We start from the raw sequence: 24,646 nt of genomic DNA, 5'->3' as shown, positions 1-24,646 counted from the left end.
ATGGTTCAAAATTTGTCCACTGTAAAAGTTAATTTAAACTAAAGGTTAATGGGTGATAAATATTAGAAGGAAAAAAAGTGCCGTGAAAGAGAGAATTCCTGCATGACACTGTCAATATCCCATTGCTACTTACTTCTGATAAGTGTCACCGTTGTCATGTATCTAAAGAATTTATGAAATTGAGATATGATACATGTCATTTAACGAGTAAAATCGAAGAGTCATCTATCAAATGAAGGTTGTGGGGTGTTAAAATGAAATACAAGCACTTTTTAGATGTTAAAGAGAGCATTTAATTTCATTGTAAAAAAATTTATGGATCATTTCTTAATTGACTTTTATTGTCCTTTAATAAACTTAGTAACCTGTTGAATGGCGGGAGGTGGGGGTTGCGGGTAAGTAGATTAATTCCTCATAACAAAAAATAAATGTATACATCTTCCAACTGATGTAAAAAAGAAGAAGAAACTGATGTAATTTTCAAACTAATGTAAAAAAAAACCATGTAAATATATTGAATTTGAGGTAAAAATTACCTAGCGGTGAAACTTTATTAGTAATGTCATCATTGCAAAAGCTTTCAACTCCTTTGACAGATACTTATACCAGGAAATTTGTCTACTGGAAAAGATGTACCATCGTGGCGATATAAACCTACGACCTCCTGCATACTAAACAGAAAAAAACAGGCTTTTTGAGCTACGTCCTCTCAGCTATTTCATCATAGCTAAGGTCAAATTATCACTGACCGACTATCCAAACGAAAATCATTTTAATATGTCTTTGCCACTGTTAATAATTTCAGGTAATCTTTATATGCGTCTTTTTTAGCAATAAAGCGCAAAACTAATCAACACTACACAGCTAATAAGTAAAACTGATGCCCATATATGCTGATCCATCGATATCAAATAGTTCGTGGTTATGAACTGTAAGTAAAGAACGACGCGACTCAATAGTAGCCGAAACTCTCAGAAACAGGTTCTTGATAACAATAGATACATCAAAACAATCGAGTTTTGATGCTTATTCAAAATATGTAAAATTCATTAGAATTAATGTTGCTCATCAAAGGTTACGAGCCTGAGAAAATTTGCTTAGATTGAAAAATGGAGGACACTTCTCAAAAAATCAAGTGCTCTTGATGAAAATGACACTGCCAGATTCAGCATTCAGCATACCAGATAACCCTCCTGTCGGTGTTTCAAGCACTTATGTACGAAACTGGAATTTGGCAATTTTTACCGGAAGAAGGATCCCGGATGCGTGTGTATTTGTTGTTGTTGTTTTTTTCCAGGGGTGATCCCATGGAACCAATGATCGTAGAAGATCGGGAGAGGGCTTATTTGATCGGTAGTCAAAAGTTTTAGTCCCCTTTTTAATTGAATGAAATTATTGAAGGGCAGCTATCCCCTTCCCTCGCTTATTTTTTCCCGAAAGTGGCCCGATCAAAATTTTAAGATAGCCATTTTTCAGCATTGTCAAAAAAATTTAATAACTAAGTCTTTGAGGAAGACTTGACCCCCCATAGTCCCTCGGGGAAGGGCTGTAAGCTCCGAACTTTGCCCATTGTTGGTATATAGTGTCGGTTATTGAAAAGTATGCGGACGTTTTTCATGGGGGACTTTTCTGGTGTAGGGGGATTATGTGGGAAGATCTTTCCATAGAATTATTTTTTATAGGGAAGGGAATTTTCAATGAAGAACGATAAAAACGATCAGAAATTAAATAAAAAACTTTTTATTGAACTTTGTTTCTTATTTCTTATCTTTCTTAGTTTCTTACTGTTTTAAAAATAGAGTTAAGAGAAAGATTCAAACTTTAATGTAAAGAACGGGGCGTTGAGGAGGAAAAGCCCCTTTCATATACGGAGTAATTTCTGTTCGTTTTAAGTTTTAATGTTGCTCCTTACTTTCATTTAAAAAAATCTTGTTTTTTTTTTATTTAATTTCTTAAAGTTTTTGAATTAATGCATGTCTGATTTTGGCTCTCCGTACATATATTATTAAAATGAAATTTGCATATTAATTCTTTTTTTGGCTAAATGGCTTTCTCTTAGTTTTGATCAGACGATTTTGAGAAATAAGGGATGGGAAAGGAGGCCTAGTCGCCCTCCAATTTTTCGGTTACTTAAAAAGGCAACTAGAACTTTTAATTTTTAAGGAACGTTCTTATTAGTAAAAAATATACGTAACTTAAGAATTAACTTACGTAACAAACTTCTATATTCTTATATTTTTGATTATATATATGAGGGGGTTTGTCCCCTCGTTAATACCTCGCTCTTCACACTAAGTCTTAAGTTTTGTCCCAATTCTTTAAGAATGACCCCTGAATCCGAAAGGCCGTAGAATAAATAGTTGAAATTACTAAAAATAATTTAGCATAAAGAGCGAAGTATTTATCTCCTTCTGAATACCTCGCTCTTTATGCTAAAGTATTTTTCGAACCCTTTATATGCGTAATAATCTCTGTTCGTTTTAAGTTTTAATGCTTCTCCTTACTTTCGATTGAAAAAACTTTTTCATGTTTATATTTTCATTGTCTTTTTAGATAGTAATGCCAGAAAATCCTGCGCCCTTTTCATTGAATTTCTCTTCCCCCATGAAATATTCCTCCAAGGAAAGATCCTTCCATATAGCCCCCTCCCCTAAACCCCACACCCAAACCAAAAAAATCCCCCTGAAAAAGTCGGTACACTTCCCAATAGCCAATACTGTATGCAAACATTGGTCAAAGTTTGTGACTTGCAGCCCCTCCCCCAGGGACTGTGCGGGGGGGGGGGGTAAGTCATCCCCAAAGACATAGTTATTATGGTTTTCGACTATGCGGAACAAAGTGGCTATCTCAAAATTTTGATCCGTTGACATTAGGAAAAAAATGAGCGTGGGAGGGGGCCTAGGTGCCGTCCAATTTTTTTGGTCACTTAAAAAGGGCACTAGAACTTTTCATTTCCGTTAGAATGAGCCCTCTTTTATCACTCTAGGACCACTTGGTCGATACGATGACCCCTGGGAAAAAACAACAACAAACAAACTAACAAATAAACACGCACCCGTGATATGTCTTCTGGCAAAAAATACGAAATCCCACATTTTTGTAGATTGGACCTTGAAATTTTTATACAGGGTTTCCTGATACGCTGAATGCGATGGTGTGATTTTCGTTAAGATCCTATGACATTTAGGGGGTGTTTACCCCTATTTTCCCAAATAAGACAAATTTTCTCGGGCTCGTAACTTTTGATGACAAAGTCTAAATTTGATGAAACTTATATATTTAAAATCAGCATAAAAATCCGATTCTTTTGATGTATCTTTTAGTATCGAAATTCCGTTTTTTAGAGTTTGTTTACTATTGAGCCGGGTCGCTCCTTACTACAGTTCGTTATCGCGAACTGTTTGATAGTACGAACATTATTATAACAAGCACTTTTCTTTTTCAATTATTTATTTTTTATTCAGGAAATTATATTCACTGTATATATCTATATCTTCTATATCTTCTTATTCTTATCTTCTTATTCTTCAATGATTTTGTTTCTGTCCTATTTGCAGAGTAAAGGTCATATCCATTTTTGAAAGTTTTAAAACAAGAAAATCTAATCTTAGACTTGTATATTTTAGGAAGTAAAAGAACCTTAAATAGCAGGGGAAAAAGTTGACTGGAGTAAATGTGGCGAAAAAGGAAGCATAGAACATTGTTCAATTTTGCAATTTTTTACTTGTTGATAAGGTTTCAAAAGCAATATATTTTAAAGAATATTAATGTAGAACATACTATGAAGCACAACGAATCCCTATTTTACTTATTTTTCTTATGTTTAAAATGAGCATGGATTAATTTTAAAAAATTATTCGCTCAAAGCAAAGAGCAAATTTGACACTTAAAACAAGTAACAGTTTTAAAGCTACCCAATAAATTACAGCTTTTTTCCAAATTGTTGGGGGGGACAGACGCTCCTTGCCCCCACCCCCCTCAACGACACCACTGTGGGTGGGGGAAAGTAAAATAAAAAAATAAGGAAATAATACAATTAATAATAAGAAAACCTAGTAAATTTGATACTTTAGTGTTAAGTCTCTTTTTGCCTGGCTTAAGATACTAGTGAGAGCCTTAAGAAGACACATAGCTCTTTTCAGTTAGAAACTATGCTTTTTATTTATTCTTTATTTTTGATTAAATAAAAAAAACTAATTTTTTTAGCTGAAAGTAAGGAGCAACATTAAAACTTAAAACGAACAGAAATTACTCCGTATATGAAATGGGTTGTCCCCTCCGCAATTCCTCGCTCTTTACGCTAAAGCTTTTAATTGTTTTAAAAAGTTGAATGGTGGCAAAGAGTCAAACTTTAGCGTAAAGAGCGAGGGATTGCGGAGGGGACAACCCATGTCATATACGGAGTAATTTCTGTTTGCTTTAAGTTTTAATGTTGCTCCTTACTTTCAGCTAAAAAAATTAGTTTTTTTTATTTAATTTCTGAACGTTTTTGAATTAATGTATGTTTGGTTTTGGGTCTCTGCACATAAATTATTAAAATGAAATTTGTATATGAATTCTTTTTTTGGCTAAATGGCTTTCTCTTAGTTTTGATCAGACGATTTTGAGAAATAAGGGGTGGAGAAGGAGGTCTAGTTGCCCTCCAATTTTTCGGTTACTTAGAAAGGCAGCTAGAACTTTTAATTTTTAACGAATGTTTTTATTAGTAAAAATATACTTAACTTAAGAATTAACTTACGTAACAAACTTTCATAATCTTATATTTTTGTTATGTATACGAGGGGGTTTGTACCCTCGGTAATACCTCGCTCTTTACACTAAATCGTAAGTTTTGTCCCAATTCTTTAAGAATGACCCCTGAGTCAGAAAGGCCGTAGAATAAATAGTTGAAATTACTAAAAATACTTTAGCATAAAGAGCGAGGTATTTATCTCCTCCTAAATACCTCGCTCTTTATGCTAAAGTATTTTTAGAACCCCTCATATGCGTAACAATCTCTGTTCGTTTTAAGTTTCAATGCTACTCCTTCCTTTCATTTGAAAAAACGTTTTCATGTTTATTTTTCATTGTTTTCTTATAGTAATGCTAGAAAATCCTGCGCCCTTTTCATTGAACTTTTCTTCCCCCATGACAGATTCCTCCAAGGAAAGATCCTCCAACATAGCCCCCTCTCCTCAGCCCCACCCCCAAACAAAATAACCCCCCCCCCTGATACATCTGTACACTTCCCAATAACCATTACTATATGTAAACACTGGTCAAAGTTTTTAACTTGCAGCCTCTCCCCCAGGGATTGTGGGGGAGTAAGTCATCCCCAAAGACATAGTCATTATAGTTTTCGACTATGCTGAACAAAATGGCTTTCTCAAAATTTTGATCCGTTGACTTTGGGAAAAAAATGAGCGTGGGAGGGGGCCTAGATGCCCTCCAATTTTTTTGGTCACTTAAAAAGGGCACTAGAACTTTTCATTTCCGTTAGAATGAGCCCTCTTGCGACATTCTAGGACCACTTGGTCGATACGATGACCACTGGGAAAAAAAAACAAATAAACACGCACCCGTGATTTGTCTTCTGGCAAAAAATACAAAATTCCACATTTTTGTAGATTGGAGCTTGAAACTTCTACAGTAGGGTTCTCTGATACGCTGAATCTGATGGTGACATTTTAGTTAAGATTCTATGACTTTTAGGGTGTGTTTCTCCCTATTTTCTTAAATAATGCCAATTTTCTCAGGCTCGTAACTTTTGATGGGTAAGACTAAACTTGATGAAACTTATATATTTAAAATCAGCATTAAAATGCGATTCTTTTGATGTAGCTATTGATATCAAAATTCAATTTTTTACAGTTTTGGTTACTATTGAGCCGGGTCGCTCCTCACTACAGTTCATTACCACGAACTGTTTGATCATGGACTCCTTTAGTTCCGAACTCTTGATTCTTTAATCTAAGATCTAAGATCTTTAACTAAAAGTCTCTTTTTTAATTCCATTTTGTTTTTTCTTTTCAGGATTCGTGCTCATAACACGCGAAATTATGCTGACAAGATTATCACAAACGGAGCGAAATCCAATAGTAGCTTTCATTAAATCATACTACAAAAAGGTAATCAGATCTTCTGATCTTTTATTAATCTTTTTTTAAGAAACTCGTGTATTATCGTGGTTTTGACACCACAGAGAGGCCGCTCTCTATTCCAGGGCGGAGAAACTATTCAAAAGCCAAAAAATATTTACAGAAAAACATGCTTAAACTAAGATGTCTAATTTGATTGAAAGTAAGTCTAGATAAGAACACTGTCTATGATGGCAATATCAAAACGCATCACCAACACTAAAAAGCAAGAGAACAATCGTCTGTGTATATCGGTCTTAATTATAATCCATCACAGGTAAAAAATGGACATGGATGATTTGTAATTTATGTTTTTGCTATTAATTACATACTAAGCGAAGAAATTGACATGGCCATGACAAATCATGCATATGAGAGCATTAATATATGCCGGTGTATATACATGATCTTAGGTGCGGTCTCACGCGAAGATGAAGCAGCCGATGAAGCTAGCGCAACATTTTGTCTGATTGGATGTCAAATTTTCTATCGTCCAACAGCCAAATGAATTGTAGATAGGGAATTTACATAAAATCATATTTATTTGCTACGTTAAACTTTATCCCTTTGGCAACAGTATTTCAGTGTCATTATCTCCTTTGATAATGACCTTCATATTTTTTTCTTCTTCTTCTTCGAACAATGCATGTAAAAGTAGCACTGTAAATACTGTTGAAACCTTACAGTAGGCAAATAACCTAAAATATTTTGGGTGGTCTCGGCTACAATGTTCAGGGAGGCATCAGATAATTTTTCAAGGATGGTTACGCTAAAATTTACGCTTTGGGTTTGACACCCTTTTCATATCTAGTGAAGGCCCCATCGGATAGATCTCTTGGGGTAGTTACACATTAAACCCTCCCTGTGTAGACTTGAAGTCCTAAGTTTATTTTGAGGAATATGTTTAGAATACGTTCACAATATAGGTTTTGAAATTTGACAGCTCTAAACTTATTAGAGTAGCGACGTTTTTAAAACGATACGACAACTTTAAGAATTCCAAGCACTATTGTAACAAAACCAGTGCTGTAGTTGAATGAGCCATTTTCAGCATATCTCTGAATGGGCAGTTAAGGGATATTGACGCCTTTTTAAGCCCCTCACTCACTATGCAAAAGTCTGACTTTTTTCATAAGTTCTTCAATGTAAAAGCAATGTGAGAATTTTTCCCTTTTTAGTCACAATGCTACGAGAATGACAGAGCCCCTTTAGTCGGATTTGCTTTGCACGACAAATTATAACGGTTCAAATGTTTTAGAAGGTACTCGATCATAAATATTTGCAAATACCAATAGAAATACGCATATTCCTTGCACACTAAAATGCTTAAAGAGAAGCAGTAGATAGACTTTGACGTAAAAGACACAGGGTTTAGGGGGGGGGGGTCTCAGCTTCATTATATGTGGAGTCATGTCGATTCATTTTAAGTTTCAATTCCTTATGCTGAAAAATTAGGTTGCAATACAATATAATAAAAGCAAGAATTATAAATAATAATATCTAAGTTGATTAAAAATTATTCTTTAGCTGTACCAATTGTTTTGGAGTTAGGCACTTACGACGGATGATGTACAGCATTCCCTCCTTTTTTTAAGCTAGTTTCGTCCCTTTAGCAACGTTATGTCTTAAAAACAATATTGCAAACGAATAGAGGAGACAAAGCAGCATTATAAAGTATCTGCAGTTCTTTTAAATGTAAGACTCAAAAGGGATGAATGGAGCCTGTAATCTGCGTAGTCGTATTCTTTCTTTATTTAGATTAAATAAAAAAAAACTAGTTTTTTTAACTGAAAGCAAGGAGCGACATTAAAACTTAAAACGAACAGAAATTAATTCGTATATGAAATGAGTTGTCCCCTCCACAATCCCTCGCTCTTTACGCTAAAGCTTTTAATTGTTTTAAAAAGTAGAATTGTGGCAAAGAGTCAAACTTTAGCGTAAAGAGCGAGGGATTGCGGAGGGGACAACTAATTTCATATACGGATTAATTTCTGTTCGTTTTAAGTTTTAATTTCGCTCCTTACTTTCAGCTAAAAAAATTAGCTTTTTTTTTATTTAATTTCTGAGCGTTTTTGAATTAATGCATGTTTGGTTTTGGCTCTCCGCACATAAATTATTAAAATGAAATTTGTATATTAATTCTTTTTTTGGCTAAATGGCTTTCTCTTCGTTTTGATCAGACGATATTGAGAAATAAGGGGTGGAGAAGGAGGCCTAGTTGCCCTCCAATTTTTCGGTTACTTAAAAAGGCAACTAGAACTTTTAATTATTAACGAACGTTTTTATTAGTAAAAAATATACGTAACTTAAGAATTAACTTACGTAACAAACTTTCATAACCTTATATTTTTATTATGTATACGAGGGGGTTTGTACCCTCGTTAGTACCTCGCTCTTTACACTAAATCCTAAGTTTTTTCCCAATTCTTTAAGAATGACCCCTGAATCAGAAATGCCGTAGAATAAATAGTTGAAATTACTAAAAATACTTTAGCATAAAGAGCAAGGTATTTATCTCCTCCTAAATACCTCGCTCTTTATGCTAAAGTATTTTTAGAACCCCTCATCTGCGTAATAATCTCTGTTCGTTTTAAGTTTCAATGCTACTTCTTCCTTTCATTTGAAAAAACGTTTTCATATTTATTTTTCATTGTTTTCTTATAGTAATGCTAGAGAATCCTGCGCCCTTGTCATTGAATTTTTCTTCCCCCATGACAGATTCCTCCAAGGAAAGATCCTCCAACATAGCCCCCTCTCCTCAGCCCTACCCCCAAACAAAATAAAATCCCCCTGAAAACGTCTGTACACTTCCCAATAACCATTACTATATGTAAACACTGGTCAAAGTTTGTAACTTGCAGCCCCTCCCCAGGGATTGTGGGGGAGTAAGTCATCCCCAAAGACATAGTTATTATGGTTTTCGACTATGCTGAACAAAATGGCTGTCTCGAAATTATGATCCGTTGACTTTGGGAAAAAACTGAGCGTGGGAGGGGGCCTAGATGGCCTCCAATTTTTTTGGTCACTTAAAAAGGGCACTAGAACTTTTCATTTCCGTTAGAATGAGCCCTTTTGCGACATTCTAGGACCGCTTGGTCGATGACCCCTGGGGAAATATGAGGGGGGTCGCCCTCTCCTCCTGAGTTTTTACGCTGAAGTTTTTTCTTTGAACTTTTTAAAAGAGTTTATTATTCTAATTACACGGCCTTCGTGATTCAGGAGTCATTCTTAGATAACTGGGGAAAAGATTGGGGAAAGCGTAAGGAACGTGGTATTCAAGAGATAGAGCAACCCCCTCATACACGTAATAATTCATGTCCATTTTAAGTTTTAATGTTGCTCCTTACTTTCTGTTGAAAAAACTTGTTTTTTATTTAATTTCTGCTCGTTTTTAAAAAATAATGCTGGGAAATCCGTCTCCCCCTTCATGAAAAATTCCCCTCCCCCGCAAAAAACTCTACACAGTGAGGTCCTCCCAAGTACCCCCCCCCCCCACCTCCACCAGAAAAATACCCCTGGAAAACGTCTTTATACTTCCCAATAACCAATACTGCATGTAAACAATGGGCGTAGTTCATAGATTGAAGCCCTTCCCTGGACTCTGGGGGGACTCTGGGGGGGTTGTCATCTTCAAAGAAATAGTTATTAGATTTTTCGACTATGCTGAAAAACCGGCTACCTCAAAATTTTGTTCAGGCGACTTCTGGGAAAAACTGAGCATGTGAGGGTGCTAGTTGCCCTCCAATATTTTTGGTGACTTAAAAAGGGCACTAAACTTTTGATTTCCGATCAAATTATCCCTCTCTCAATCTTCTACGAACACTGGTTCGGTGCGGTCACCCCACAGGAAAACCAAATAGCATAGTCTTTCGACTATGCTGAAGAAGATGGCTATCTCAAAATTTTGGTCAGGGGATTTTGGCGGAAAAAGGGTGTTGGAGGAGGGTTAGGTGCCCTCAGTGTTTTTGGTCACTTAAAAAAGGCACTAAAACTTTTTATTTCTGATTAAATAAGCCCTCTCTCCCGACCCTCCAGCATCACTGATTCGAAACGATAACCCCTGAAAAATAAAATAAAATAAAAAATAAACACGCATCCAGGATCATTCTTCTGGCGAAAAATGCAAAGTTCCACATTTTTTCTACAAAGGAGCTTGAAACCTCAACAATAAGATTCTCTGGTATGCTGAACCTGATGGTGTCATTTTCATTAAGATCAACTGATGTTTTTGGGATATTCCGCCCCTATTTCAAAAATTGGTCAAATTTTCTCAGGTTCATACTTTCTGATGGATGACATTAAATTTGATGGATTTTACACTTTCTATGATTTTTGTTACAAAATTATTTTATTTTCATCATGTCCTGGTATATTTCATTAGGATTAACTTAACTTCACTACTTTGGTTAGGTCACTATTACACGCAAGTACCCAATTATCATTTTTGGGTTACTTAATAAATTGTATTTACCAAATTATTGGAGGCAACTGTCCCTCCCCAAATAGCGTCTATGGATGGCTAGAAATAAGCTATTTCTTTCTTCTTTACGAACATTCTTTTCGTGTCTTGTCATGCTTAGCCAGTGTCGTCTCAAAAACTATTTATGTTATCATCTTTACGAAGTTTTATTTTCAAATTTTAATTTTCAAATAGGTTACAACCACAGTCTTATTTTTCTGCTTTTATCGCAAACAATTGTAAATATTCATGTGAATCCTTGTTTCTTTTGAAAATTTCCCAGGCTGAATGCAAAAATTTTAGATTGAGATTCGGCACATCGGAATTTCCACCATCAAAATTTTCTGGAATCTGGAGGCTGATTGTGCAGAAAAAGCATGTTTTTAGCATCCATTGTCCTTTTTTTAACTTTTTTATGTTCTATTTTTAGGTTTCCATAGATTTTGTAATTACTTGAGTCTTGGGGCCTCATTCTCCTCCGCCCTAAATGATTTACTTGATATTAAGATATTAATATCTTAACATTTGTTGATATTAACATTTGTCAATTTTAGCAGAGCACTGCAATCGCTTAAGTATCCCTAACTATAACGTATATCTAGATATCTGCAGAAATCCATTTTCAAATTAGCTATGATCTCGTATTAGCTTCTGGATAAATAATAGTTTTTTTTTGTTACGCCCCTCATTCTTTCCACGCACCTATAGCGAGATGGAAGCATTCATTAAACCAGTAGCTACTATTATCTAGTAATTTACCATGCTAGCTACCGTGTTACATCTGCTTAGGGTAAAGATGTTCCGCCTTCCTGCTTACTTATTATGGCTTGAATCTCATTCCTGTGGCTTTGAATTTACTAATTATGATTTTCCTAAATACTACACTGTTAACTTGCAGCAAAAGGAATCTTGAAAATTCTGCAAAGGACATTCTTTTTAAATGTTAATAACCATAAATTATAGAATATGTTTATCACTTTGGATTTAGCAAGTTTGTTGCCTTTGCTATGATTTTAGCGTAGGCCTATATCCCCGTAGAAACGCATTTTGGGGGGAGGATATGGACAAGAGCAAATACAGTTTTCAGAGTCCCAGCTCGTGATACCTTTATTTGTATCATACTTTCGAGAAATGTTCCTTTTGAAAAATACTTTATGAATAATTAAACTAATAATAGTTTAATTATTAATAATTATTATATTATTATTATTATATTATAATAATGATTTTTATTATTAATAATTAAATAATAATATGGGATTCGGTAATCTTGGTGCATTTCTTGTCAACAGTTGAATTTCTTTTATATTCTAGGGTTACACCCAGGAATTAAGGGGGTGTGGCTAGAACATAACTGCAGAAGTAGCAACCGTTTAATTAGCAAATTTGTCCAATGAGGAATTACATTAATTAATCAATTTATTTAATCAATAGATTCACAGCAAAAACACTTTAACATAGTCTCGCCCGTAAGGTTCTTGGCCAGGGGAAAAAATAAAAATGAAACAAATACATGAAAAAACATTTAAAAGGATTTCCAGCTTCAAGGGACTCAACAAGCGAAGAAAAAAGAAAAATATAAATATATAATCGTCCACCTCAAAGATCCCAAAACCACAAGTTTGGCAGAGGACTACCGCATGAACCAAAATTATTTCGAATTGCATTCCCTTTAGGGGAAAAATTATTCCTTTTTAGTTATTTTTGTAGCTAATTAAGAAGAGGAGTATTGGACCAATATTACTCCTGATCCTTAAACGTTGCAATATAAAACACAAAAAGAACACATTTGGGAAAGCTCAATTTTCCCACTGGACTGTTTATCTCGTGAAGGAGGAGGGGTGATCTTTAGTCTGTCTATTGTCACAATTCCTTCTTTGCTAGGTTGTGGTTTGGGATGCCGCAACCATGATCATTGGCGAATTCTTGAAAGACTTGGAAGAGTTTAAGGGAGAGTTTTGAAGAACAGGGGAAGCCTTTATAGGTGATTCTATAGATGAGGCATACTCTATAAACTAATTATGGCTTAAATTGCCATTTGGTGCTATCACAGTGACGGAAATATTTCGAGCCCAGTACCCAAATACATCGTTAAGAAATCATGTGGATCAAACATGTGCTCAGGATCGACAAAAAACAGGCCTTTCCAATAGTTTTACTAAGCCTCTAAAAATGAAAGTTAGACTCTAGTCTCAATAGTTAGACTCTCTCTAAAAATGAAGAGAGAAAACACAAACATCTTTAAATAAATTGAACAATGCTCTAAAACAAAATATTAACAATGCTTGGGATTTGGTGGGAGATAGCAAAACATGAACTTTACAAGATCCGCTCACCAGTACAACAATAAAACAAATAAATAAATTTCGGAGGCTTATTAATTTCAACACTACTCTTTTCAGGTTATTTTAAATAGTAAATGCAGATATTAATCACTTTAGTTTTTAACAAACAATAAAAAAAGAGGGCGAGAGAATTTCGACACAAAAGGCTGCCATAAAATGTTGGCAGTGAAAAAGAAAACATCAATCCTCACACAGGTGTCCATGCATGCGGACTTTCAAGACGTATTGTCCTTGGACTTGCATAAATGAATAATAAGGTCGCGGTTCTATACAACTCAAAAGAAGCTAAAAAAAACTATCATCAGCATTTAGTTGGTAGTTTTTATTTCCCAGTAGTGACTGATCGGGCTGAACCGATTGGGCAAAGGTCGTTGCCGACCAAACAAAGTTAAAATCATACAACAGAACAATTTCTTTCCAGAGCACTAGAGAAAAAAATGGGAGCAGAGGGGGGGGGGATAATTTCCATTGGGTATAGTTGTATTGTAGGGTATAGCTATATACAGTTGTTTTTGTTTCAGCTAATCATTTCAACAGTGTCACGCCTAAAACGCGTATCTAAAATGTTCTTATTTCTTAAAAATTTACTGGAAAGTTTTTGCTTAGGTGTTTTCTAAGGGAGGATTACCAGGTTAATCAACACTCTTTCACACATTTATCCTCCTCGTATATATTTCCTGCTAATCCTCTCTTTTTGAACAGCTTACGAAACAGCTTTTGCTAATTATGTCAGAAGTGAGAAAAGTACACATAAAAGAACTATATGGGTGTTAGTAATTTTCTTTTTCTTATCAGTTTAGCGGCTGAGTGTAAAAACAGCATGACTTCAAAGAAACGGATATAAATCCAGCCCATCCCGCCTTGTGACACAGTTTGGCTCGTTGTCCAAAATTTAACTAAATCAACGTATTAAAAGTTCTTTTACTACCGCTATTCCCCCCCCCCCCGATCAATCCATCTACCAATCAGTACTCATTTCTTAAAGAGCTAAGAACACATGAAAGACATGTCATTATGGGTTTTAAGTGAATTATGTTTTCTTAAATTCCACATATAGAGAAAAATGAGAGGCACTCGTCATGGGATCAGTCAAAGTAAACTAAGGGAGATTTGCAAACATTCCACGAGGTAAATCTCTTCTAGGAGTAAACCAAAGTGACACTCCCCAGAAAAATAAGGGTATATTTCGCCTAAACTACACATTTTTAGAATTTCAACCTTGAAAAGAATCATCACTAAACGTATGTGTATTCTGGAATTCCAAGAATCGACTTAGGGTAAAAAAAAAACCAGAAAACAGAAGCACAGAAAAGAGCTATGGTAAAGGCTAGTTTAGGGACGGGAAACGCACCACAGTAATTCTTAGCACAAAAGTGGAATGTCATTCTACTACCTGTATTAAATAAAAAGCCATTTTTTTTTCTTCAAATGAATGTAAATAGCGGAATTAAGACTGGAAACGAACAGAAATTATCAAGTATATTAAGAGAGTTACCCCGCCCCTCCTCAACCCCACTATTGACACTACAATTTTACCAGTGCTTTACTGAAAGTATATATATATATATATATATATATATATATATATATATATATATATATATATATATATATATATTATATATATTTATTATATATATATATATATATATATATATATATATATATATATATATATATATATATATATATATATATATATATATATATATATATATATATATATATATATATATATATATATATATATATATATATATATATATATATATATATATATATATATATATATATATATATATATATATATATATATATATATATATATATATATATATATATATATATATATATATATATATATATATATATATATATATATATATATATATATATATATATATATATATATATATATATATATATATATATATATATATATATATATATATATATATATATATATATATATATATATATATATATATATATATACATTTATACTGTTCCAAAGGAAGGCCTTTTTAAGAACACTCATCCAACTCATCTAAAGCGTCTCTTATGGGAAGTTTGAAAACGTAAGCATTCAAAGGCTCTTCAAAGGCTTACCTACCCCCTTCCCCCATAAAACTATTTAATGGTTTCAATCCTAATAGCTATCATGCAACTATTTGACACTCTATAACCGTTAGCTTTATTGAAAAATGGTCTACAATAAAGGTAGATTTTCTAGGAATATCTCGCACGGTGAAGGATGAGTTCCATACCATGCTCCAGTATTGCTTCAATATCCAGTGTAGGATGTTTCTGAGCCTGAGAGGCCATATAAATTACCTTTCAATGGTTCTAGGAATTTTGGCCGATAAAATTGCGGGCCTGTTCGGTATAAAATTGCTACTTGTAGAACAAAATGCCAAAAATCGATACTTTCAAGTAAGTGTTATCTCTTTTGTTGCTTCAAGGGCAATAGACTTCAAATTTTTATTTGAATGACTGATCTTTTGATAATCTATAACTGCTGGTTCGATACTATCGCCTCCAGGAAGAAAAAACTAAACACACATAACGCATGCATGACCATCCTTCACTAAAAAAAAAAAAAAAATATTTTATATTTTGTAGACTCTGTGTTAACATTCTCATGCATATTGAATTCCATTATAATTTTTTTTCTTCAAGATTGCAACTCTTTTTTGGGGTTGAGGGGTTGGGTGCGTCTTTAATTCTTTTTTCTAAAACTATCGTAGAATTTGATGAGAAGATTCAAAGTAATGAATTTTGCACATTTAGAACCGTAAATTCTGCCGTAAATTAGAAAATAGTAAATTCTGTTGATACATCATAATCCAAATTTATGTTTTTAGTAGTTTTTTTTTCTATACACAACGTTTATTCTTTATATATAGGCCATTCCAATGTTCAAAAGTTTCATCCAAGGTTCTCTAAAATGTGAAGCAGTCTGCTTCACAATTCAATTTTAATATTCCTATAACATAGATTCCATTATCCCTGAAAAAGCGTAGCTTTTTAAAAAGCTACGTATAAGCTTTAAAAGCTTTCGTATATTTCATAGGAAAGGTGGCCTGAAATATCCAAAAAGAATTCAAGGTCATAATTTTTACGATTGGTACTTGTTAATAATACGAAACGCACCTAAGAAGTGAATGAAATATAACCTTCATATAACCTTTAGTTTATATAGTAATATAATTTGAGCTATATGTTTGCACATTAGAGGGGTGGAGGTGGGGGTAAAGTATTTGGACAGCGCCCCTAATCTAACCTACCCCTCCCCCCTTGTGTGCAAAATATATAACCCAAATTTTACAAATTCAATGTATTCTGTGTAAATCCAGTGCAGTGTATCCAGGGTTACCACACAGCCAGTTCCTAAAGCGCTAAAATTACCCAAGTTTGCGTGCTACATAAAGATTTTCGGTGTTACGGTCAGACAAATTTTTATGGTCGACACACTTATGGTCCGTTTAATTGTACTTGAATTAGTTTTACATCAAATTTTTCCTCTGGTTATTTCAAACTTCGAAACCAACACGGCAAAAAGGCGGTCAAGGTTATATCATTTTTGTGCCAGTCTTTTAAAAACAAAAACGGGAAAAAGGCACTCCGCGCTTTTTGTTAATTCCTCTGCCTTTTCCAGAATCTTCATTGTTCCGTCCAAGACAAAAAGAAAAAAATGTAGAACGTATGAGCAGCACGAAAGTGCTACTCATGATGAAATGCTGCTAAAATAGCACTTTTGTGCTACAGGTGGCAGCCCTGATTGTTTCATCCGTCACTTGTTTTTGTAGATATGAAACCGGTTTTCTGAGATGTAACCTAAGCGTAATTCTTGAGTGTTCCGTGTTAATAACAAGTATCTTACAGTTTTTAAGGGGGTTAACGTTGTATAGGCACTATCTTTTACTCCAGTCCCTTCCTCGCAGTTAAGCATGTGAATGTATTCATTCATCTTATTGTTATAGTTAAGCAAAGAGCGATGTGGGCAAAATGTATTTTTTTAATGTGTTTTTTTTTACCAAGGCACCTCGTAAAGAAGGAGTTAATATCAAAACTTCAAAAAGACATCATTCGACTGGAAATTGAAAGTTCTAGTGCATTTTTTAGAGTCAAAAGTGATTGGAGGAAAGCTCGTCACCCACCCCCATCATTTCACCAAATATATCTGAAAAAAATTTGAGATAGCCATTTTGTTCAGCATAGTTGAAAGGTCCAATAATTATGTATTTGAGAATGACAACCACCCACAGCCCTCAGAGCAAGGACTATAGGTTATACTAGTGGCCTATTATTAACATATAAGGTTTTATAGTAGGAACGGTCGTATAAACTTCGAGGGCGGGCTCATTTGATTAGAAATCAGAAGTTCTAGTGCTCTTTTAAGAGTCAAAAGTGAACAAAGGGTAGCTAGTCCCCCTCCCCGTGTCCTCTTTTACCGAAATGCATCCGGTAGAAATTTTGTGATAGCCACATATTAAGAAAAAATAGTCCAAAGATCATAGCTTCGGGGTTGAAACAACCCCCACGCCCAAAGCATGGAGGCAAGGGTTTTAAGTTATGCTCCAGGGCGTATATAGTTTTAATGGAAAGGGCGGTCGTACAAACTATAGAAGAGGCTCATTTGATTGAAAATGAAAGTTCTAGTTCCCTTTAAAGAGTTAAAGTCATTTTGAGGGCACTTAGCACCCTCTCCAAGACGCCCTCTTCTCCCCAAACCAATCTAATTGAAATTATGAAATGGCCATTTTGTTCAAAAGAGTCCGAAGAACATCACAGTGTCTCCAGGGTTGACACAACCCCGAGAGCCCAGGGGCAAGTGTTTTAAGTTACGCCCCCAGGGCATCTAAGGTTTTCACGGTGTGGGTGTTTATATAAACTTTATTGGAAATCAGAAGTTCTAGTGCCCTTTTTTAGAGTCAAAAGTGATTGGAGGGCAACCGGCCCACCCCATACCAATCATTTCCCAAAACACATCCAACCAAAATTTTGAGGCAGCCATCTAGTTCAGCCTTGTTGAAAGGTCCGGTAATTATGTCTTTTTGGATGTCAACCTCCCCACAGACCTCAATGCAATCGCTGTAAGTTAGGCGATCCGCCGATTGTTTACATATAGCATATGCTATTGAAAAAGGTCGGCATGTTTGACCTGTACTTTTAAAAAGACGAAGGGCATTCAGGTGAACTTTTCAGAGAATGTCGAGGGGAGTGTTGAACTGTATCAAAACAGGAACATCTGAGGAAACATTGAGGGGAAAGTTGAAATAAATCAAAACACACTACGTGCATTCAGATTGCTGTTACAGGTGTTACAATACAGGTTTTATACAGGTGGTACGGGTGTTACAGCTGATACAACTGACCAAAAGGCAACATGTACATGCTACTACAGTTATTGATACTGCTGCTGCTACTGCTACTACTTCTACTACTAATGCAACGCTACTACTGCTACTGCTTTTCTTACTACCACAACTACTAATATGATACTAGTAATATTTAGGCCAAGTGTATGAAGGTGAAAATTTCAGAGAATATTGAGGACAAACTTGAGCTAAGTCAAAGGCACCATTTGCATATAGATTGTCAAAAGGGCGTGTCTCAAGAATAGATTTAGTTATTACGTTAGAATTTTTAGAGGATGCTTAAAGGGGATGATCAATTGACCAAAAGGCAATATGTGCACGCTATTATTGATAGTATTACCACTGCCACACTTACAATTACTACTTTTACTACTACTACTACAACTACTACTACCTGTTTCCATTGCTACTAATACTACTACTACTACTCCAACTTCAATTGCAACTACTTGAAAGGCTACGAGCATTAAGATAGAAATTTCATAAAATATATTAATATACAGGTTATCAAAAGGATATATCGGCTTGTCATAGTAGTGGCTAATTGTATTAAGTTGAAACTTCCAGAACTTGGCGAGTGGGATGTTCAGCTGACCGATGGACAATAAGTTAATAATACTGCTGCCACTAGTACTAGCTCTGTTACTATTAATATATCTACTAGTACAACCAGTACTAATACTACTACCGTGACTACTATTACAACTATGCCTAAGGGTATGAAGGTGAAATTTTCAGGGAATATTGAGGTGGGAAGGTATACTGAATCATATCAAGCCGCCTGCATGCAGGCTGTCAAAAGGGCGCATCAGCAATAATCTTAGGAACAGTTTGATTTGTGAAGTCAAAACTTACAGGTCTTCTTGTGGGGGATGTTGAACTAACCAAAAGAGAATATTTGCATCCTAATACTACTGCTACTGCTATTATTACTACTGCTACTACTACTACTACTACTAATGAAGCTACTACTACTGCTACTATTGTTTCTACTGCTACTACTATTACTACTGGTACTTTTACTACTGCTACTAAAACTAAGTGTATTAAGGCAAAAAATATGGGGAATATTGAAACTATTTTGAACTAAATCAAACCACATTATGTCCATACAGGATGTCAAGAGGATGTATCGGCAATGCTTCAGGAACGGTGTATGGTATTAAGTTAAAACTTTGAGCCTGTGTTAAAGGGGATATTGAAGGAAACCAAAGATGCTATGTCCATATAGCTACTAATGCTACTACTGCTACTACAACTAGTACAATTACGCAAGCTAAGGGTATTAAGGAGAAGCTTTCAAAGAATATTTAGGCGGATTTGGATGTGAAATAAAACGAACGATGAGCATGTAGATTGTCAAATGAGTGACACGGTAATATCTCAAGTTTGGCTTATATTATTGAGTTAGACCTTTCGGGGTAAGTTGTGGCGAATTTTGAACTAGCCAGAAGGCACTATGTATATATTATTAATATCACTACTACGAACACTGTAACTAATTACGCCAAGGGTATACAGGTAAAACTTTTAGGGAACGCTTAGGGGGAGTTATAATTAAACGAAAAGACTATATGCATACAGGTTTTCAAAAGGGCATATAAGCAATATCATAGGTAACGCCACTCCATCATAGATAGCATTATCATTGAAACTTTTAAAGGAGCTAATTTTATTGGAAATTAAAAGTTCTAGCACCCTTTTTAAGAGTGGCCCTTATACATTTTAAACATTTTTACTTTTTGAACTTTAACAAATAAAAAATTATTGAGGCTTTAAGGAATAAATATCAATATATATAAATTAAACTATCAATTCACATTCATTTGTTTTTTGTTGTTTTTTTTTTGCGTAAAGTGCAAATTATGTTCTGATTTTCAGAAGGTATGGGGGCTGCCAGCCCTATTCATGTTAATTTCTGCTCTTTTGAGTTTGACTTGGTTATTTATTGTAATTTATGTTCCTTTTGGTTTCTTTTATTTATTTATGGTGATTTGTGGTAGTTTTACGCTTGGAAGGCTATTTTACTTTATTTCTCTTCTTTTTTGGTTTGATGGTGCTCTTTACTTTTCTTTGAAAAACTTATTTTGTGGAAAAATTTTTTTAATTTACTAAGGTAATTTTTAATTAATGCTTAATTAAAACAAAAGTTTTTTAATTAATTACTGTAAGAACTTTCGTTAAGGAATGATAATCTTCCAATTGTTCCTGCTTCAAGCATTAAGATTGGACACTTATTAGGCTAAAAACCCCAAGTATAATTTATCAGAAGTATAAAAAGTATCTGATAGTATTCCAAAGGTAGAAAGGCTGCGCTGAAATTTGAATTTACAACTTAACTTCCAGCTTTCGTATTGCAATTCCCGAGTGCGCTTTATTAAGTTTGTTTTATGTTGCAGTTAAAAACCCTTATGTACTAAAGGGAACAGGAATGTGTACAGGAGTTCATACGCAGGAATAACAACATTTGGGGTGGTGGCAATTTAAAGTCTACAAATAGCAGGTGAAATAGCCAAAATATATATGAGGACATGTGTAAAAATCATAAAAATTGTAACATTTTGAGAGACTACGCCCCTCACGGCAGACAGAAACCTTGTAAAAAAAATATTGCTATTTGGATTTTTTAAAGTTTTTTTTTTAAATAAAGCTGTGCTAGGGAGCTTCCTTTGCAGTTTTTGCCACGGCTAGTTAGTGTTTTCTGCTTGAGTGTGCAATGTCTCAAAGATGTCGTGAGTTGGGCAGAGCCAGAGTTAAATTCTTTTTGCCGGAAATCCTAAATAAAACGTGACGCAATCTAGGATTCAAAAAACTAAACAGGCGTCAAAATCTATCTTGTTCCAATTTGCAAATTCGTATTGAAGAGTATGAATTCGCAAAACCAAAAGCCTCACCCTCTCCTGTCCCGTTCAATTACTGTCTCCAAATTACGTGACATCATTTGCACAACGGGGTGCAATATCTTGATGAATGCCCGCGTGATACTCTTTGACATTTCGATCATGTCGAATGCACAAAGCTGATGCACCCCTGATGCGAGTGAATTCGTCGCGATTTAGTGTCATCTTAAAATCATTAGCATACGATGTCTCCCACACCTAAAGTTATGGAAATACGATGGTTTTTGTAAAGCCGAGAATTTAGTTCCTATAAAACGGATTGTCATTCTGAAGCTTACTAAAAACCGAACTTAACCTCGACCTCAGAATCTTAAAATACCCGTGAGAAACGAACAGAAGCCAATATACCGTCCCAGTTACCATCTATTGGCTCAATGACATAACTTAGATTATCCTATTGGCTGATAGGAAAATGACGTAATGCCAATAATGCCATTTGATCAGCGGGTACGTGCATCTGAAGATGTAACAGTCATAACCACAAAAGTAGATGTAGCGTCGTTAAATAGTCTCTGATGATAGTTATTTGGTATGGGTAAAGAGAAAAACTGCTCATCGCAACAAGAGCCGAGCATTCATGCAAATTAACCGAAATATTAATGGACTTAATTTGTCTGCAGACGAAAGATAATAAACTCAAACGATATGGGTTTGCAGACAGTGTAAGAAACATTACTATACATGGGAAAAACTTTCATGATTACCCGTATGACTTTTTGACACTAAATGATGTAAAAAATCATTCACAAACGAAACGTTATCCATAATGTCGTCGAAAGATTGAAATGGATGATCTTTTGGTCAATTAAGATTTGCCTTATACAGAAAAAGATTTTTTGAAGTTTACAATTTATGAATATCGTTTAGTGAGATGAACTCGATGCAAAGATAATAATTACTTTCACTTAGAAGAGAATGAAGTTGGCAACCCATTGTTGGAACTAGACTTCGACTAAACCCACAGCCAGATAGTCTTTGAGAGGGCAACAATTAAAGAGGAGCTAAGCTAGCCATTGGCCCCCTAAAGTTTGAGGTTTTAGAACTATAGAACAAAAAAGCCTTAGAGAGATGACAAAGAGGAGATTTTGTAAATTTTAACCCTCATCGTAAAATAAGCTGAAGTACCGTGACGCTTTTGGATTTGAAACGCTAACGGTACAAGTTAAAATTCCTACAATAACAAATTATTAGTATATGAAGGTTAAATGATTACGACAAAAAAGATTACGACAAGTTATTGTTCAGAATGGCAAGAGGTAGAAATATGAGCTTCAAGTAATTCCCATAGCCCTGTTGGGGCCTTAGTAAGAATAGTTTTCCACTAGAATCAAACTCACTATTTTACCAGCAAGATACTAAAGGATAAAAAAATTGTTTTTCAAAATTTTTGTAAACGCACGCATTGCCAAAAGGTAGTAGCCACGTTTCCATAACATAATTTCATTCAGTACTTGCGTGCTATAGCAAACACACCCAAGAAGTGAAGTTAGGTTATCCTAACGAAATATATGAAATTATTGTGAAAATATAATACTTTCGTAACAAAATTGTGGAAAATACAACAGAGAATTATGGAAATCTGGTCGCCCAGAACGCATTATATAAAATACCTATCCTAATAACCTCTATCAAACAGTTCGTGGTAACGAACTGTAGTAACTGTAGGGAGCGAACCGGCTCTATAGTAACCAAGACTAAAAACAATGGAATTTTGATACCAATAGCTACATCAAAAGAGTCGCATTTTAATGTTGATTTTAAGTTTTACTAATTAAGTCTTTTACTAATAAAAAGATTCATACAAAATTAAAAGTTCTAGTTGCCTTTATCTTAATTAACCAAAAAATCGGAGGGCAACTAGGCTTCCTCCCCCGCTCTTTTTTCTCAAAATCATTCGATCACAATTATGAGAAAGCCATTTAGCCAAAAAAAAAAAAAAAATGCAAATTTCGTTTTAATTATTCCTCTGCAGAGAGCCGGAAAATCAGAACATGCAATGATTCAAAAACGTTCAGAAATTAAATAAAAAAAAAAAACAAGTTTTACTGTTTTAAAAATAAGAGTTGAGAGTAAGAGTCAAACTTTAGCGTAAAGAGCGGGGCGTTGGTGAGGAAGCAGCCCCTTTCATATACGAAGTAATTTCTGTTCATTTTAAGTTTTAATGTCGCTTCTTGCTTTCAGTTAAAAAAACTTGTTTTTTTATTTAATATATTAAATATTTGATTAAATATACCTGCAAAGTAGTTTATTTCGCTCAGCCTAAACAGATTTTCTCCGAGTGGACATAGAAAACCGGTTTCATTACAGATCAAGAACCAAGTGTGGTTGCTATAACACGTTTCGTTCAATAGCTTATGCTTTTATACTTTCTTGGAATACTTTTAATGATCTTAGGGATCCAAAGTTTTACTTTCGTTTTCCTTGCAGAAAAGGGCAGTAATTACAGGAGACTATTACTGCCCTTTTGCGACGGCAAAAGGGCAGTAATTTTTAGTTTTATTAATTTTTAGTTTTATTAGTTATTAGCTTATTAGTTTTAGTAATTTTTAGTTTATTTCCAGAGTTTTGCGACGGCAAAATTGGTATAAATTTGCCTTCTTTAAAGGCGTCTAAACAACTACGAAATTGGGAATAAGCCTCCAAAACCTTGACTACCCCCTTCCCAGATATTTTTCATGATAAAATTATGTAATATCCTGTGAAAATGGAAGCTATGTCAACGATATAATCCTTTTTAGTTCTATGTTATTCTGCATGTAATACCATTGTACCCTGGCTTTCCGTGTGCCCTAAAATTTGGAAATGTTTACGTTCACCTCGAAGCTGATTGAAAGTAATAGTGCTCCACAAAGTTCATTTTGTGCTCTAAAAAGGCAATGTTTATCAAGAGCATAGGTAAACTTTGGTCCAACCCTTATGAGGAGGTGGTGACACGTTATTTTTCATGTTCAGGGGTTTGATATAAACTCATACCTGCCGAATTTTTAGTTAAAAATCTTAATTTTGTCCACATCCAATGCTAATCTTCTTCAACGGTTGAATGACTAGAACATTTAGTATATTTATCTATGTGTATCCGATTTATTTACAGATATTTTTTGACAAACCTGAAAGTTCCTAATGTCTTCAATTTACAGTTTTGAAACTACCAACAATATTTCCTAGAGAAGCGATTTACTTCTCTTTAAGAAATTAAATAAAAAAATAAGTTTCTTAACTGCAGGTGAGGAGCGACAATAAAACTTAAAACGAACAGAAATTATTCCTACATAAAAGGGGATGGCTTTCTCAAATTTTCGTAAATGTTTATGTCCTTCATATTTGGCTACATGGCTTTCTCGTAATTTCGTTAAGATTCTATGACTTTTAGGGGATATTTTCCCTTTTTTTCTAAAATATGGCAAATTTTCTCAGGCTCTTAACTTTTGATGTGTAATACTAAACT

The sequence above is a fragment of the Artemia franciscana genome, chromosome 10, assembly GCF_032884065.1.
Source record: "Artemia franciscana chromosome 10, ASM3288406v1, whole genome shotgun sequence".
Taxonomy (NCBI): Eukaryota; Metazoa; Arthropoda; class Branchiopoda; order Anostraca; family Artemiidae; genus Artemia; species Artemia franciscana.
Note: the sequence above shows the minus strand (reverse complement) of the source record.